Source organism: Paroedura picta, chromosome 1 (genome assembly GCF_049243985.1).
Source record: "Paroedura picta isolate Pp20150507F chromosome 1, Ppicta_v3.0, whole genome shotgun sequence".
Lineage (NCBI taxonomy): Eukaryota > Metazoa > Chordata > Lepidosauria > Squamata > Gekkonidae > Paroedura > Paroedura picta.
The window spans coordinates 560182-577793 of NC_135369.1; positions in this window are offsets into that span (position 1 = coordinate 560182).

Here is a 17612-nt window from a genome sequence, read left to right on the forward strand (position 1 = left end):
GGTGTAATTCTCTCCTCAGTGTTCTTCAACATCTCTATGCACACTCTAGCCCAGCTGGTTTGGGGATACAGGCTTGGGTGCCATCAATATGCAGATGACACCCAGCTCTGTTTGTTGATGAGTGGCCGGTACAATCTCTGTGTTGTTGACTGGGTGTCTAGAGGCTGTGACAGAATGGCTCAGACAAAGTTTCCTAAAATTCTACACTTCGAAGACAGAGGACTTCTGGCTTGGAAGGAAAGGGCTTGATGAGGAATTCTGCCTTCCCAGTTTGGACAGGGTGCATCTTGTCAGGAATCTAGGAGTGACCATGGATTCCTTTGGGTCACAAAAGTAACTCGGCTGAAATTTTTCCATAGTTGTCAAGTAAAACTACTATCTGGCCCAGGAACAAATGGCCACCAAGATCTATGTGATGGTCAACTCCAGACTAGACTTCTGCTCTAGGCTGTTAACCTTATCCCTGATCTGGAAACTGCAATTTTCCAGATCAGGGATAAGGTTAACAGCCTTAACTGGAAAACAAACAGTGTGGTGGTTGGTGTCTGCTACCGACCGCCTGACCAACAATAGGATGTGGATGATGCACTTTGTGAGCAGCTTGAGAAAATATCAAAGCGGCAGGACCTTGTCATCATGGGAGACTTCAATTTCCCAGATGTGTGCTGGGAAACAAACTCTGCGAAGCGTCCTCAGTCATGCAAGTTTCTGACCTGCCTGGCTGACAATTTCATTTATCAAATGGTAGATGAACCCACAAGAGGTTCAGCCATACTGGACTTAATACTGACCAACAGGCAAGAGTTGGTGGATGAGGTGAAGGAGGTGGGGACCCTAGGGGGAAGTGACCATGTCCTCATAGAATTCCTTTTGAGATGGGGAGCCAAGGAAGCTTGTAGCCAGACGCGGATGTTGGATTTTCGTAGGGCAAACTTTAATAAATTCAGAGACATGATGAGTGTCATACCATGGACGAGAATGCTGGAAGGGAAGGGAGCATGTGAAGGGTGGGCGCTACTCAAACAGGAGCTATTGCATGCTCAATCAATGACTATCCTAGAAAGACGAAAAAACTGCAGGAGCTCTAAGAAGCCTATTTGGATGAACAGAGAACTTCAAGAGGAACTAAGAAAGAAAAGGAAAATGTTCAGGAAATGGAGGGAAGGACAGAGCTCTAAAGAAGAGTACCTACAGGTTACTAGGCACTGTAGATCAATCATCAGAAAGGCCAAAGCTGAGAGTGAGCTAAGATTGGCCAGGGAAGCCCATTGTAACAAGAAAGGATTTTTCAGTTATGTGAGGAGCAAACGTAAAGTAAAGGAGGCAATAGGCCCACTGTTGGGTGCGGATGGACAAACTCTAACGGAAGATGCAGAGAAAGCAGAAAGGCTTAGTGCCTATTTTACATCTGTTTTTTCCCACAGGTCATAGTGTTTAGGCACATCTAGAGATGGCCATAGCCAAAGGACAGTGGCAGGTTCACATGGATAGAGAGGTTGTCGAGAGGCATTTAGCTACACTGGATGAGTTCAAATCCCCTGGGCCGGATGAAATGCACCCGAGAGTACTCAAAGAACTTTCCAGAGAACTTGCACAGCCCTTGTCCATCATCTTCGGAACCTCTTTAAGGACTGGAGATGTCCTGGAGGACTGGAAGAGAGCAAATGTTATTCCAATCTTCAAAAAAGGGAGGAAGGATGACCTGGGAAACTACAGACCAGTGAGTCTGATCTCTGTTGTGGGGAAGATAATGGAGCAGATATTAAAGGAAGCAATCTGCAAACATCTGGAGGACAATTTGGTGATCCAAGGAAGTCAGCATGGATTTGTCTCCAACAGGTCCTGCCAGACCAACCTGGTTTCCTTTTTTGACCAAGTAACAGGTTTGCTGGATTGGGGAAATTTGGTTGATGTCATTTACTTGGATTTTAGTAAAGCTTTTGACAAGGTTCTCCATGATGTTCTGATGGATAAGTTGAAGGACTGCAATCTGGATTTTCAGATAGTTAGGTGGATAGGGAATTGGTTAGAGAACCGCACTCAAAGAGTTGTTGTCAATGGTGTTTCATCAGACTGGAGAGAGGTGAGTAGCAGGGTACCTCAGGGCTCAGTGCTCGGCCCGGTACTTTTTAACATATTTATTAATGATCTAGATGAGGGGGTGGAGGGACTACTCATCAAGTTTGCAGATGACACCAAATTGGGAGGACTGGCAAATACTCCGGAAGACAGAGACAGAGTTCAACGAGATCTGAACACAATGGAAAAATGGGCAAATGAGAACAAGATGCAATTTAATAAAGATAAGTGTAAAGTTCTGCATCTGGGTCAGAAAAATGAAAAGCATGCCTAATGGATGGGGGATACGCTTCTAGGTAGCACTGTGTGTGCACGAGACCTTGGGGTACTTGTGGACTGTAAACTAAACATGAGCAGGCAGTGTGATGCAGCAGTAAAAAAGGCAAATGCCATTTTGGGCTGTATCAACAGGGGCATCACATCAAAATCACAAGATGTCATAGTCCCATTGTATACGGCACTGGTCAGACCACACCTGGAGTACTGTGTGCAGTTCTGGAGGCCTCACTTCAAGAAGGACGTAGATAAAATTGAAAGGGTACAGAGGAGAGCGACGAAGATGATCTGGGGCCATGGGACCAAGCCCTATGAAGATAGGTTGAGGGACTTGGGAATGTTCAGCCTGGAGAAAAGGAGGTTGAGAGGGGACATGATAGCCCTCTTTAAGTATTTGAAAGGTTGTCACTTGGAGGAGGGCAGGATGCTGTTTCTGCTGGCTGCAGAGGAGAGGACACGCAGTAATGTGTTTAAACTTCAAGTACAACGATATAGGCTAGATATCAGGAAAAAGTTTTTCACAGTCAGAGTAGTTTAGCAGTGGAATAGGCTGCCTAAGGAGGTGGTGAGCTCCCCCTCACTTCAAGCAAATGTCTTCAAGCAAATGTTGGATACACACTTTTCTTGGATGCTTTAGGATGCTTAGGGCTAGTCCTGCGTTGAGCAGGGGGTTGGACTAGATGGCCTGTATGGCCCCTTCCAACTCTATGATTCTATGATTCTATGAACAGAAACAGCATCCTGCCCTCCTCCAAGTGACAACCTTTCAAATACTTAAAGAGGGCTATCATGTCCCCTCTCAACCTCCTTTTCTCCAGGCTGAACATTCCCAAGTCCCTCAACCTATCTTCATAGGGCTTGGTCCCTTGGCCCCAGATCATCCTCGTCGCTCTCCTCTGTACCCTTTCATCTAGATCATTAATAAATATGTTAAAAAGTACCGGGCCGAGCACCGAGCCCTGAGGTACCCCGCTACTCACCTCTCTCCAGTCTGATGAAACACCTTTGACAACAACTCTTTGAGTGCGGTTCTCTAACCAATTCCCTATCCACCTGACTATCTGAAAATCCAGATTGCAGTCCTTCAATATATCCATCAGAACATCATGGGGAACCTTGTCAAAAGCTTTACTAAAATCCAAGTAAATGACATCAACCGAATTTCCCCGATCCAGCAAACCTGTTACTTGGTCAAAAAAGGAAACCAGGTTGGTCTGGCAGGACCTGTTGAAGACAAGTCCATGCTGACTTCCTTGGATCACCAAATTGTCCTCCAGATGTTTGCAGATCGCTCCCTTTAATATCTGCTCCATTATCTTCCCCACAACAGAGGTCAGACTCACTGGTCTGTAGTTATATGCAGAAACTTATATGCAGGTCAAGAAGCAACAGTAAGAACCGAACATGGAATCACTGATTGGTTCAAAATTGAGAAAGGAGTTCGGCAAGGCTGTATACTGTCGCCTTGCCTATTTAACTTGTATGCGGAGCACATCATGAGAAAGGTGGGATTAGAGGAATCACAAATTGGGATCAAGATTGCAGGGAGAAATATCAACAGCCTCAGATATGCAGATGATACCACTCTAATGGCAGAAAGTGAAGAGGAACTAAAGAGCCTGTTGATGCGGGTGAAGGAGGAGAGTGCAAAAGTTGGCTTGAAACTCAACATCAAGAAAACGAAGATCATGGCATCCAGCCCTCTGAATTGCTGGCAAATAGATGGGGAAGAAATGGAGATAGTGACAGATTTTATTTTCCTGGGCTCCAAGATCACTGCAGCAAAGAAATTAAAAGACGCTTGCTCCTGGGGAGGAAAGCTATGACAAATCTAGACAGCATCCTAAAAAGCAGAGACATCACCCTGCCAACAAAAGTGTGTCTAGTCAAGGCTATGGTATTCCCAGTTGCAATGTATGGCTGCGAAGGTTGGACCATAAGGAAGGCCAAACGTCCAAGAATTGAGGCTTTTGAACTCTGGTGCTGGAGAAGACGCTTGCGAGTCCCTTGGACTGCAAGGCGAACAAACCGGTCAGTCCTAGAAGAGATCAGCCCTGACTGCTCCTTAGAAGGCCAGATCCTGAAGATGAAACTCAAATACTTTGGCCACCTCATGAGAAGGAAGGACTCCCTGGAGAAGAGCCTAACGCTGGGAGCGATCGAGGGCAAAAGAAGAAGGGGACGACAGAGAATGAGGTGGCTGGATGGAGTCACTGAAACAGTAGGAGCAAACTTAAATGGACTCCGGGGAATGGTAGAGGACAGGAAGGCCTGGAGGATCATTGTCCATGGGGTCGCGATGGGTCGGACACGACTTCGCACCTAACAACAGCAACAATTATGAATTTGGTTATATCACATTATTAAGATGTACTGATGTTTTGATAGGGTCCCTCAAGTATTTATTTCTTTATTTAAATTTATACTCCCCCTTCTGTGCTTTAACGCACTCATAAGTCCCACAATACATTACAATGTTTTAATGCAATACATTAAAATACAGTTTAAATAATTCAAAAATTAATTCTCAAAATTCCGCCCATGGGTGTAGAACCCTGAACCCAGTGTGGGGCTGTGATACTGGAGGAAGGACAATGTAATGTTGATGTTTTGATGTTTTATTGGACTCAACCATAGGCCTGGTGGAAGAACCCTTTTTTGCAGTCCCCACGGAACTCATCCACCAGGGAGCTCATTCCACCAGGCAGGAGCCAAGGCTGAAAAGTCCCTGGCTGTGATTGAGGCCAGCCAAATTTGTCTGGGTTTGAGAACCACTGGCCTGTTTACACTGGTTGAGTGCAAGGCCCTTCTAGGGACATATTCAGTTAGGCAGTTCCATAGCTACACAGAGCCTGGGCTGTGCATGGCTTTTAAAGTTAAAAACAGCACCTTAAACTTGACCCGGAATACAATTGGTAACATGCAGTTGCCAGAGGTCAGGTTGGATATGAACCCCCCAAGCTATCATACTCAGAACCTGGGCTGATGCAATTTGCATCAATTAGAATCATAGAATCATAGAATCATAAAATCATAGAGTTGGAAGGGGCCATACAAGCCATCTAGTCCAACCCCCTGCTCAACGCAGGATTAGCCCTAAGCATCCTAAAGCATCCAAGAAAAGTGTGTATCCAACCTTTGCTTGAAGACTGCCAGTGAGGGGGAGCTCACCACCTCCTTAGGCAGCCTATTCCACTGCTGAACTACTCTGACTGTGAAAAATTTTTGGGTAGGTGTGCTATGCTTTTTCCCCCCTATGGGCAGGCATGCTTTGCCTTGTTTCCTATGGACAGGCGTGCTTCCCATTATTCCCTATGGGCAGGCGGCAGGCATCCTTTCTATTATTCCCTATGGGCAGTTGTGGTTTGCATTATTCCCTATGGGCAGGCATTCTTTGCCTTGTTTCCTATGGACAGGCGTGCTTCCCATTATTCCCTATGGGCAGGCGGCAGGCATCCTTTCTATTATTCCCTATGGGCAGTTGTGGTTTGCATTATTCCCTATGGGCAGGCATTCTTTGCCTTGTTTCCTATGGACAGGCGTGCTTCCCATTATTCCCTATGGGCAGGCGGCAGGCATCCTTTCTATTATTCCCTATGGGCAGTTGTGGTTTGCATTATTCCCTATGGGCAGGCATTCTTTGCCTTATGTCTTATGTTCTATGGGCAGGTGTGCTTTCCTTTATTCCCTATGGGCAGCCGTGCTTTGCCTTGTGTCTTATGCTTTGCCTTGTTTCCTATGGGGAAGTATTTCTTCCATTGTTTCCTATAGGCAATTGTGCTTCCCATTATTCCCTATGGGCAAGTATATATTCCCTATGGGCAATCATTTATCTCTTGGTAAAAAATGGTTCAAGCTAGTCCTTTTAGTACATTGGTACATAAACACTGCCATCCTAAGAAGAGTTACACTCTTCCAAATCATTTGAAGTCCCTGAGCTTAGAACAGTACAGATGGGAGACCTTTCTCTGAAAGTCCCTAAAATTCCCTACTGAATCAAAAGCTGCATATAAATCCAGTAAGGACAACAGAGGCCTTTGCCTACATTTGTGCATAGGCTAAGGTGGCCAGATTTCAACATTGGTAAAGGGGGACACCATTGATCGGGGGGGGGGGATTCTTGATTTAAAATTTGGTCTATATGAAGCAACAAAAAGTTTCATAGAATGCATAGAACACAAAAATAGTATTGTAGTATATATATATTTTAATGTCAACATAAGTACAATTTGCCAGGTACCCCCAGATGTCCCTTCAAAAGTGGGACAATCTGGTCACTTTAGCATAGTCTAAATAAATCTATTTTATTAAAATTTATTAAATCTATATTGATTAAAAATTTGGTCTATATGAAGCAACAAAAAGTTTCATAGAATGCATAGAACGCAAAAATAGTATTGTAATATACATATTTTTAAATGTCAACATAAGTACAATTTGCCAGGTGCCCCCAGATGTCCCTCCAAAAGTGGGACAATCTGGTCACCTTAGCATAGTCTAAATAAATCTAAATTACCAAAATCTAAATAAACAAAATAAAAATAAAAGTGTCGGCCTCTGCCTCTAGGGACTAAAGAGTCAGAGTTCATTTCAGCACTTAGGCATTGTTGAATAAAGCAGTGGAGAAGCTACACTTGGCAGGAAGCCTGGGTCCTTGTTCTCTTTCCCTTTCCCTTGTTTGAATCTGTAGAACTTGAAAAGAATTGCTGGAACTCCACAGATCATCATCATAATTAAACATAATAAAAACTCACATTGACAACTCATTCCCTACCTGGTTGTCTCTCCCTGATGTCCTCTCACCTATAGAGAGAGCACTCTGCCAATGAGGGGCAATCAGCTCAAATTGCACTCTGCCAGTGTGGGCCAATCAGTTCAAATTGCATGCAGACAATCCCCTACCTGATTAGCCCTCCCTGGTACTATAAACCCAGTCAGGAGGGAGCAACTCTCTGCCTCCAACTTCCTGCTGGTTACAGAAGTTTGATGGGTAGAAGAGGAGGAACAGAGCATGCCCTCTTGCTGGCAAGTTGCCCTGGTCTCCTGGCCTGTTTCAACTCAGAGGACCTGGGGAAAGTAAGCTGTCTCCTGTGTGCCTTCTGGAGGTGGAGGATGTGGGAGGCTCAGAAACAGCTCTCTGCTGACCCTCTGGGACCCAGGGCAGCCAAGAAAAGCCTCTGCCCTGGGAATGCTTATTCATGAGTAAGTCATGTGAGGTTTGCAATGTGCAGTCTGAGAAGGGTGGAATGCTTTGGGGGTAACCATCACAGGCAATTGCAGCAGGGAAATTAATGATGATGTGGGTGGGACTGGGAAGATGTAGAGTTTCCCTTTCAATATGGATACCACCTTGGTCTTGCTGCAGTCTTTCTAAGACCACCACAACAAAGCAAATTTGAGACCAATGGCATGAAAGATGGGGAAACTAAAAATGGGGCAAAGAAATGCTATGAGGTCATGTGGATGGAAAACTACTGTTTTCCAGTAGTACCTTCCCAGTAGAAGAAGAATTGGTTTTTATACCCTGCTTTTCAATGGCCAAAGGAGTCTCAGAGTGGCTTAGAATAGCCTTCTCATCCTCTCTCTACAACAGACACACTGTGAGGTAGGTGAGGCTGAGAGAGCTCTGAGAGAAACTGCTCAGTGAGAACAGTTTCTAACATGACTGTGACTAGCCCAAGGTCACCCAGCATATAGAGAAGGGAATCAGGTTACCACATTAGAAGCTGCTGCTCTTAACCACTATACCAAGCTGTACAAATTGCCATTGCTTGAAAGAGAGCACAGGCAGAAGAAGCTATTGCAGGAGGATGTTGTAAGTCTTTTTTGACTTGCTCACTGACTGCTATGGAATTCTTTCCCTTTAAATATAGACCTTCTAGCCATGGTTTCTAAAAGCAATCCAAGGTGGGAGACACTTAGATATCTCCTACATGGAAAGGTGATTTTTTGGTTAATAAGGTTTGCTATTTGAGAAGGAAGGAATGCTTTTTCCTTCTGTATTCTCTCTGTGTGTGTTTGTCTGTAGAAGGGAGTGTTACATAGCCCCCCCCCCCCCATCCCAAGCAGCCCTTTGCTCCAGGGGAACTGATCTCTGTAGTCTGGAGAGGAGCTTTCATATTAGGGATTCTCCAGCTCCCACCTAGAGATGGGCATCCCTGGAGATTCCACTTCTGGGGTTTGTCAAAGCCTGAAGAATATTTCAGGGTAAAATATTTCAATGGTAAAAAGTTGAGAAAAGCCAGCTGGGTGACAGGCCGGCCACAGCGCTGATAAAGTTGTTCTGACTAAGCAGTGTTATCAGGGCTCTCTTAGCCTCTCTCACCTCACAGGGAAAGGGAAAGGGAAGACTATTGCAAGCCTCTATGAACCTCCTTCGGGTAGAGAATATAAGAACCAACTCTTCATCTTAGCCATCATCATCGTCTTCTAGCAGAGCCCCCAGCTCAGCACAGTCTCCCACCAGGCGCTCCGGGTGGTGTTGCAGCTTGGTGGGACAAGAGGCAGAACTGAATTGTGAAACCCCAGAAAAAAAAACAATTTATACACAATGATGGACAATGAATCTTCACGCCATTGGTCGGTTTCGGTTTGATTTTTGTGAAAGAACACTTGCATAATTTTATGGTTAGGGATCACCACAACATGAAGAACAGTATTAGAGGATAACCGCATTAGGGAGGTTGGGAACCACTAATTTACAGTATAAGCCCAGGGGGGGATCTTTGGGGGCTTTATGGAGTGTCTGTGTTACAGGAGCGGTTCTAGAAGGGACAGCCTTACCAGGAGGCCCTCATGAGGAAATCCCTGAGGCACATATGGAAGCAAAAGGGTGCTCCAGCAGCTCTGAGAAACCAGACAGAAAAGAGTTGTTTTTCTATGCTGCAACCACCGTTGGACTGCTGGAAGCAAGAAAACACACTGGGATATACTGGCTGGCTTGCCAAAATTGGCGAAATGAGTAAGATGGCAAAATTGACAAGCTCCATAAAAAAAAGACCGCCAGAAAAATTTCAGAAACATTGACACCTGTATTTGGCTTTTGTGAAGTAGCAGTTTGATAATGTACCATATAATGTTATGTTGGAAGCTGTAGCAACCTGATAATCTTTCCTGTATTTCTTTGATTTGTTCTATGGTGTTCATGTTAAACAAAGAAATGTATAAAACAGAGAAAAAGGCAAGCATTTGTGAATCAGAGGTTTTATAATGTACCATATTAATAAAGTTATGGTGGAATCTGTAGCAACCTGATAATGTATGAAAGTTATGGTGGAATATGTGGCAACCTGATAATCTTTCCTGTGTGTCTTTGATTAGAAAAAGGAAAACATTTGTGAATCAGAAGTTTTATAATGTACCATATTAATAAGGTTATGGTCCGAATCTGTATTAGCCAATTTTAGTGGATTTCAAACACAACCTTTCTTCTCACTGAGAGTTTTAAACTTTCCAGAGTTTTTTTAGTGTATTCTTCAATTGTTCTGCAAAACTACAGAATAGCTCCAGGGGGAAATTCTAAAACAGACAATGAAGGCAGAAGGCAGAAGGCAGAAGGCAGAAGGCAGAAGGCAGAAGGCAGAAGGCAGAAGGCAGAAGGCAGAAGGCAGAAGGCAGAAGGCAGAAGGCAGAAGGCAGAAGGCAGAAGGCAGAAGGCAGAAGGCAGAAGGCAGAAGGCAGAAGGCAGAAGGCAGAAGGCAGAAGGCAGAAGGCAGAAGGCAGAAGGCAGAAGGCAGAAGGCAGAAGGCAGAAGGCAGAAGGCAGAAGGCAGAAGGCAGAAGGCAGAAGGCAGAAGGCAGAAGGCAGAAGGCAGAAGGCAGAAGGCAGAAGGCAGAAGGCAGAAGGCAGAAGGCAGAAGGCAGAAGGCAGAAGGCAGAAGGCAGAAGGCAGAAGGCAGAAGGCAGAAGGCAGAAGGCAGAAGGCAGAAGGCAGAAGGCAGAAGGCAGAAGGCAGAAGGCAGAAGGCAGAAGGCAGAAGGCAGAAGGCAGAAGGCAGAAGGCAGAAGGCAGAAGGCAGAAGGCAGAAGGCAGAAGGCAGAAGGCAGAAGGCAGAAGGCAGAAGGCAGAAGGCAGAAGGCAGAAGGCAGAAGGCAGAAGGCAGAAGGCAGAAGGCAGAAGGCAGAAGGCAGAAGGCAGAAGGCAGAAGGCAGAAGGCAGAAGGCAGAAGGCAGAAGGCAGAAGGCAGAAGGCAGAAGGCAGAAGGCAGAAGGCAGAAGGCAGAAGGCAGAAGGCAGAAGGCAGAAGGCAGAAGGCAGAAGGCAGAAGGCAGAAGGCAGAAGGCAGAAGGCAGAAGGCAGAAGGCAGAAGGCAGAAGGCAGAAGGCAGAAGGCAGAAGGCAGAAGGCAGAAGGCAGAAGGCAGAAGGCAGAAGGCAGAAGGCAGAAGGCAGAAGGCAGAAGGCAGAAGGCAGAAGGCAGAAGGCAGAAGGCAGAAGGCAGAAGGCAGAAGGCAGAAGGCAGAAGGCAGAAGGCAGAAGGCAGAAGGCAGAAGGCAGAAGGCAGAAGGCAGAAGGCAGAAGGCAGAAGGCAGAAGGCAGAAGGCAGAAGGCAGAAGGCAGAAGGCAGAAGGCAGAAGGCAGAAGGCAGAAGGCAGAAGGCAGAAGGCAGAAGGCAGAAGGCAGAAGGCAGAAGGCAGAAGGCAGAAGGCAGAAGGCAGAAGGCAGAAGGCAGAAGGCAGAAGGCAGAAGGCAGAAGGCAGAAGGCAGAAGGCAGAAGGCAGAAGGCAGAAGGCAGAAGGCAGAAGGCAGAAGGCAGAAGGCAGAAGGCAGAAGGCAGAAGGCAGAAGGCAGAAGGCAGAAGGCAGAAGGCAGAAGGCAGAAGGCAGAAGGCAGAAGGCAGAAGGCAGAAGGCAGAAGGCAGAAGGCAGAAGGCAGAAGGCAGAAGGCAGAAGGCAGAAGGCAGAAGGCAGAAGGCAGAAGGCAGAAGGCAGAAGGCAGAAGGCAGAAGGCAGAAGGCAGAAGGCAGAAGGCAGAAGGCAGAAGGCAGAAGGCAGAAGGCAGAAGGCAGAAGGCAGAAGGCAGAAGGCAGAAGGCAGAAGGCAGAAGGCAGAAGGCAGAAGGCAGAAGGCAGAAGGCAGAAGGCAGAAGGCAGAAGGCAGAAGGCAGAAGGCAGAAGGCAGAAGGCAGAAGGCAGAAGGCAGAAGGCAGAAGGCAGAAGGCAGAAGGCAGAAGGCAGAAGGCAGAAGGCAGAAGGCAGAAGGCAGAAGGCAGAAGGCAGAAGGCAGAAGGCAGAAGGCAGAAGGCAGAAGGCAGAAGGCAGAAGGCAGAAGGCAGAAGGCAGAAGGCAGAAGGCAGAAGGCAGAAGGCAGAAGGCAGAAGGCAGAAGGCAGAAGGCAGAAGGCAGAAGGCAGAAGGCAGAAGGCAGAAGGCAGAAGGCAGAAGGCAGAAGGCAGAAGGCAGAAGGCAGAAGGCAGAAGGCAGAAGGCAGAAGGCAGAAGGCAGAAGGCAGAAGGCAGAAGGCAGAAGGCAGAAGGCAGAAGGCAGAAGGCAGAAGGCAGAAGGCAGAAGGCAGAAGGCAGAAGGCAGAAGGCAGAAGGCAGAAGGCAGAAGGCAGAAGGCAGAAGGCAGAAGGCAGAAGGCAGAAGGCAGAAGGCAGAAGGCAGAAGGCAGAAGGCAGAAGGCAGAAGGCAGAAGGCAGAAGGCAGAAGGCAGAAGGCAGAAGGCAGAAGGCAGAAGGCAGAAGGCAGAAGGCAGAAGGCAGAAGGCAGAAGGCAGAAGGCAGAAGGCAGAAGGCAGAAGGCAGAAGGCAGAAGGCAGAAGGCAGAAGGCAGAAGGCAGAAGGCAGAAGGCAGAAGGCAGAAGGCAGAAGGCAGAAGGCAGAAGGCAGAAGGCAGAAGGCAGAAGGCAGAAGGCAGAAGGCAGAAGGCAGAAGGCAGAAGGCAGAAGGCAGAAGGCAGAAGGCAGAAGGCAGAAGGCAGAAGGCAGAAGGCAGAAGGCAGAAGGCAGAAGGCAGAAGGCAGAAGGCAGAAGGCAGAAGGCAGAAGGCAGAAGGCAGAAGGCAGAAGGCAGAAGGCAGAAGGCAGAAGGCAGAAGGCAGAAGGCAGAAGGCAGAAGGCAGAAGGCAGAAGGCAGAAGGCAGAAGGCAGAAGGCAGAAGGCAGAAGGCAGAAGGCAGAAGGCAGAAGGCAGAAGGCAGAAGGCAGAAGGCAGAAGGCAGAAGGCAGAAGGCAGAAGGCAGAAGGCAGAAGGCAGAAGGCAGAAGGCAGAAGGCAGAAGGCAGAAGGCAGAAGGCAGAAGGCAGAAGGCAGAAGGCAGAAGGCAGAAGGCAGAAGGCAGAAGGCAGAAGGCAGAAGGCAGAAGGCAGAAGGCAGAAGGCAGAAGGCAGAAGGCAGAAGGCAGAAGGCAGAAGGCAGAAGGCAGAAGGCAGAAGGCAGAAGGCAGAAGGCAGAAGGCAGAAGGCAGAAGGCAGAAGGCAGAAGGCAGAAGGCAGAAGGCAGAAGGCAGAAGGCAGAAGGCAGAAGGCAGAAGGCAGAAGGCAGAAGGCAGAAGGCAGAAGGCAGAAGGCAGAAGGCAGAAGGCAGAAGGCAGAAGGCAGAAGGCAGAAGGCAGAAGGCAGAAGGCAGAAGGCAGAAGGCAGAAGGCAGAAGGCAGAAGGCAGAAGGCAGAAGGCAGAAGGCAGAAGGCAGAAGGCAGAAGGCAGAAGGCAGAAGGCAGAAGGCAGAAGGCAGAAGGCAGAAGGCAGAAGGCAGAAGGCAGAAGGCAGAAGGCAGAAGGCAGAAGGCAGAAGGCAGAAGGCAGAAGGCAGAAGGCAGAAGGCAGAAGGCAGAAGGCAGAAGGCAGAAGGCAGAAGGCAGAAGGCAGAAGGCAGAAGGCAGAAGGCAGAAGGCAGAAGGCAGAAGGCAGAAGGCAGAAGGCAGAAGGCAGAAGGCAGAAGGCAGAAGGCAGAAGGCAGAAGGCAGAAGGCAGAAGGGCAGAAGGCAGAAGGCAGAAGGCAGAAGGCAGAAGGCAGAAGGCAGAAGGCAGAAGGCAGAAGGCAGAAGGCAGAAGGCAGAAGGCAGAAGGCAGAAGGCAGAAGGCAGAAGGCAGAAGGCAGAAGGCAGAAGGCAGAAGGCAGAAGGCAGAAGGCAGAAGGCAGAAGGCAGAAGGCAGAAGGCAGAAGGCAGAAGGCAGAAGGCAGAAGGCAGAAGGCAGAAGGCAGAAGGCAGAAGGCAGAAGGCAGAAGGCAGAAGGCAGAAGGCAGAAGGCAGAAGGCAGAAGGCAGAAGGCAGAAGGCAGAAGGCAGAAGGCAGAAGGCAGAAGGCAGAAGGCAGAAGGCAGAAGGCAGAAGGCAGAAGGCAGAAGGCAGAAGGCAGAAGGCAGAAGGCAGAAGGCAGAAGGCAGAAGGCAGAAGGCAGAAGGCAGAAGGCAGAAGGCAGAAGGCAGAAGGCAGAAGGCAGAAGGCAGAAGGCAGAAGGCAGAAGGCAGAAGGCAGAAGGCAGAAGGCAGAAGGCAGAAGGCAGAAGGCAGAAGGCAGAAGGCAGAAGGCAGAAGGCAGAAGGCAGAAGGCAGAAGGCAGAAGGCAGAAGGCAGAAGGCAGAAGGCAGAAGGCAGAAGGCAGAAGGCAGAAGGCAGAAGGCAGAAGGCAGAAGGCAGAAGGCAGAAGGCAGAAGGCAGAAGGCAGAAGGCAGAAGGCAGAAGGCAGAAGGCAGAAGGCAGAAGGCAGAAGGCAGAAGGCAGAAGGCAGAAGGCAGAAGGCAGAAGGCAGAAGGCAGAAGGCAGAAGGCAGAAGGCAGAAGGCAGAAGGCAGAAGGCAGAAGGCAGAAGGCAGAAGGCAGAAGGCAGAAGGCAGAAGGCAGAAGGCAGAAGGCAGAAGGCAGAAGGCAGAAGGCAGAAGGCAGAAGGCAGAAGGCAGAAGGCAGAAGGCAGAAGGCAGAAGGCAGAAGGCAGAAGGCAGAAGGCAGAAGGCAGAAGGCAGAAGGCAGAAGGCAGAAGGCAGAAGGCAGAAGGCAGAAGGCAGAAGGCAGAAGGCAGAAGGCAGAAGGCAGAAGGCAGAAGGCAGAAGGCAGAAGGCAGAAGGCAGAAGGCAGAAGGCAGAAGGCAGAAGGCAGAAGGCAGAAGGCAGAAGGCAGAAGGCAGAAGGCAGAAGGCAGAAGGCAGAAGGCAGAAGGCAGAAGGCAGAAGGCAGAAGGCAGAAGGCAGAAGGCAGAAGGCAGAAGGCAGAAGGCAGAAGGCAGAAGGCAGAAGGCAGAAGGCAGAAGGCAGAAGGCAGAAGGCAGAAGGCAGAAGGCAGAAGGCAGAAGGCAGAAGGCAGAAGGCAGAAGGCAGAAGGCAGAAGGCAGAAGGCAGAAGGCAGAAGGCAGAAGGCAGAAGGCAGAAGGCAGAAGGCAGAAGGCAGAAGGCAGAAGGCAGAAGGCAGAAGGCAGAAGGCAGAAGGCAGAAGGCAGAAGGCAGAAGGCAGAAGGCAGAAGGCAGAAGGCAGAAGGCAGAAGGCAGAAGGCAGAAGGCAGAAGGCAGAAGGCAGAAGGCAGAAGGCAGAAGGCAGAAGGCAGAAGGCAGAAGGCAGAAGGCAGAAGGCAGAAGGCAGAAGGCAGAAGGCAGAAGGCAGAAGGCAGAAGGCAGAAGGCAGAAGGCAGAAGGCAGAAGGCAGAAGGCAGAAGGCAGAAGGCAGAAGGCAGAAGGCAGAAGGCAGAAGGCAGAAGGCAGAAGGCAGAAGGCAGAAGGCAGAAGGCAGAAGGCAGAAGGCAGAAGGCAGAAGGCAGAAGGCAGAAGGCAGAAGGCAGAAGGCAGAAGGCAGAAGGCAGAAGGCAGAAGGCAGAAGGCAGAAGGCAGAAGGCAGAAGGCAGAAGGCAGAAGGCAGAAGGCAGAAGGCAGAAGGCAGAAGGCAGAAGGCAGAAGGCAGAAGGCAGAAGGCAGAAGGCAGAAGGCAGAAGGCAGAAGGCAGAAGGCAGAAGGCAGAAGGCAGAAGGCAGAAGGCAGAAGGCAGAAGGCAGAAGGCAGAAGGCAGAAGGCAGAAGGCAGAAGGCAGAAGGCAGAAGGCAGAAGGCAGAAGGCAGAAGGCAGAAGGCAGAAGGCAGAAGGCAGAAGGCAGAAGGCAGAAGGCAGAAGGCAGAAGGCAGAAGGCAGAAGGCAGAAGGCAGAAGGCAGAAGGCAGAAGGCAGAAGGCAGAAGGCAGAAGGCAGAAGGCAGAAGGCAGAAGGCAGAAGGCAGAAGGCAGAAGGCAGAAGGCAGAAGGCAGAAGGCAGAAGGCAGAAGGCAGAAGGCAGAAGGCAGAAGGCAGAAGGCAGAAGGCAGAAGGCAGAAGGCAGAAGGCAGAAGGCAGAAGGCAGAAGGCAGAAGGCAGAAGGCAGAAGGCAGAAGGCAGAAGGCAGAAGGCAGAAGGCAGAAGGCAGAAGGCAGAAGGCAGAAGGCAGAAGGCAGAAGGCAGAAGGCAGAAGGCAGAAGGCAGAAGGCAGAAGGCAGAAGGCAGAAGGCAGAAGGCAGAAGGCAGAAGGCAGAAGGCAGAAGGCAGAAGGCAGAAGGCAGAAGGCAGAAGGCAGAAGGCAGAAGGCAGAAGGCAGAAGGCAGAAGGCAGAAGGCAGAAGGCAGAAGGCAGAAGGCAGAAGGCAGAAGGCAGAAGGCAGAAGGCAGAAGGCAGAAGGCAGAAGGCAGAAGGCAGAAGGCAGAAGGCAGAAGGCAGAAGGCAGAAGGCAGAAGGCAGAAGGCAGAAGGCAGAAGGCAGAAGCAGAAGGCAGAAGGCAGAAGGCAGAAGGCAGAAGGCAGAAGGCAGAAGGCAGAAGGCAGAAGGCAGAAGGCAGAAGGCAGAAGGCAGAAGGCAGAAGGCAGAAGGCAGAAGGCAGAAGGCAGAAGGCAGAAGGCAGAAGGCAGAAGGCAGAAGGCAGAAGGCAGAAGGCAGAAGGCAGAAGGCAGAAGGCAGAAGGCAGAAGGCAGAAGGCAGAAGGCAGAAGGCAGAAGGCAGAAGGCAGAAGGCAGAAGGCAGAAGGCAGAAGGCAGAAGGCAGAAGGCAGAAGGCAGAAGGCAGAAGGCAGAAGGCAGAAGGCAGAAGGCAGAAGGCAGAAGGCAGAAGGCAGAAGGCAGAAGGCAGAAGGCAGAAGGCAGAAGGCAGAAGGCAGAAGGCAGAAGGCAGAAGGCAGAAGGCAGAAGGCAGAAGGCAGAAGGCAGAAGGCAGAAGGCAGAAGGCAGAAGGCAGAAGGCAGAAGGCAGAAGGCAGAAGGCAGAAGGCAGAAGGCAGAAGGCAGAAGGCAGAAGGCAGAAGGCAGGGCGCACCACGGTGACCGTCCGCCGATGGGTGGCAGCACTAGCCACGACGCAACATCCCAAACTGGTAACACAACACACCACACTACACCCCACGGGGAGGGACGTGGGAGGGCAGGGACACGGGGAACATACTCACACGGAGACTCCAGCGGGAGGGAGGGAAGATCCCGACAGCACCGGTACCCGACGGCTACGCCGCCGCCGCCGACACCGCCGCCAGGGACCCACCGCAAACCACGACCCACGAGCCGACAACAAGGCCCAGCAGCGGAAGCGCATCGAGCCCAGGGGAGAAACCCAACGCAACGGAAAACAACGAAGCCGATGCCACAGCTGCCGACAGGGGGCAAGGGGGCACAGGGCCCGGGAAACACGGCGGGGGGAGTCCAAGCGGGAGGACACCGGAGGGGAGGGAGGGACCGTGCGCCCTGCTACGGCGCCCAGACTGTCACGACCTCCGCCGCCCGTCGAGCAGGGACAGGGGAGAGCAAGGGGACAGACCGCAACCGCCCACAAAAGAAGACACCGCAGCTCGGGCGGTGATGTGAATAAAACAGCAAACAAGGAGAAGACCACCGGACCAGGGACCGCAGAATAACTCCCGATAAGGGAAAAGAAAAACACAAGGACAAAACAAGGACAAAACAAAACAAAAGAAAAGGAACAGGAAACAGAGAGTCATGGGACAAGGGACACTGGACAATGAACACAGGACACGGGGACGGGGGCAAACACAGACGGGGGAAAAGGGAAGAAGGGCACGGGACGGGGCACTATAGAGATTATATATAGAGCGTGGGAAACACGGCGGAATGGTGACGTCACACAAGTGAAAATAAGTAGAATGGTTTACAATAAACGGGCTGGGGGAAGCGGAGGGGGAGGGGGCAGGGGAAGGGGAAGGGGGGGACGGGCGTGGCGGCGGGCCAGAGGGGCCGGCCCCTAAACCCTAACCCTAAACACTAAACCCTAACCCTAACCCTAAACCCTAACCCACCAGCTACCTGTTTAGTTTTTTTAGACCCTAATCTGACCTAACTTCTATGGAGTTTTCCTGTTCTCTCTCTTGTTTTTTTTTCTTTTTTGT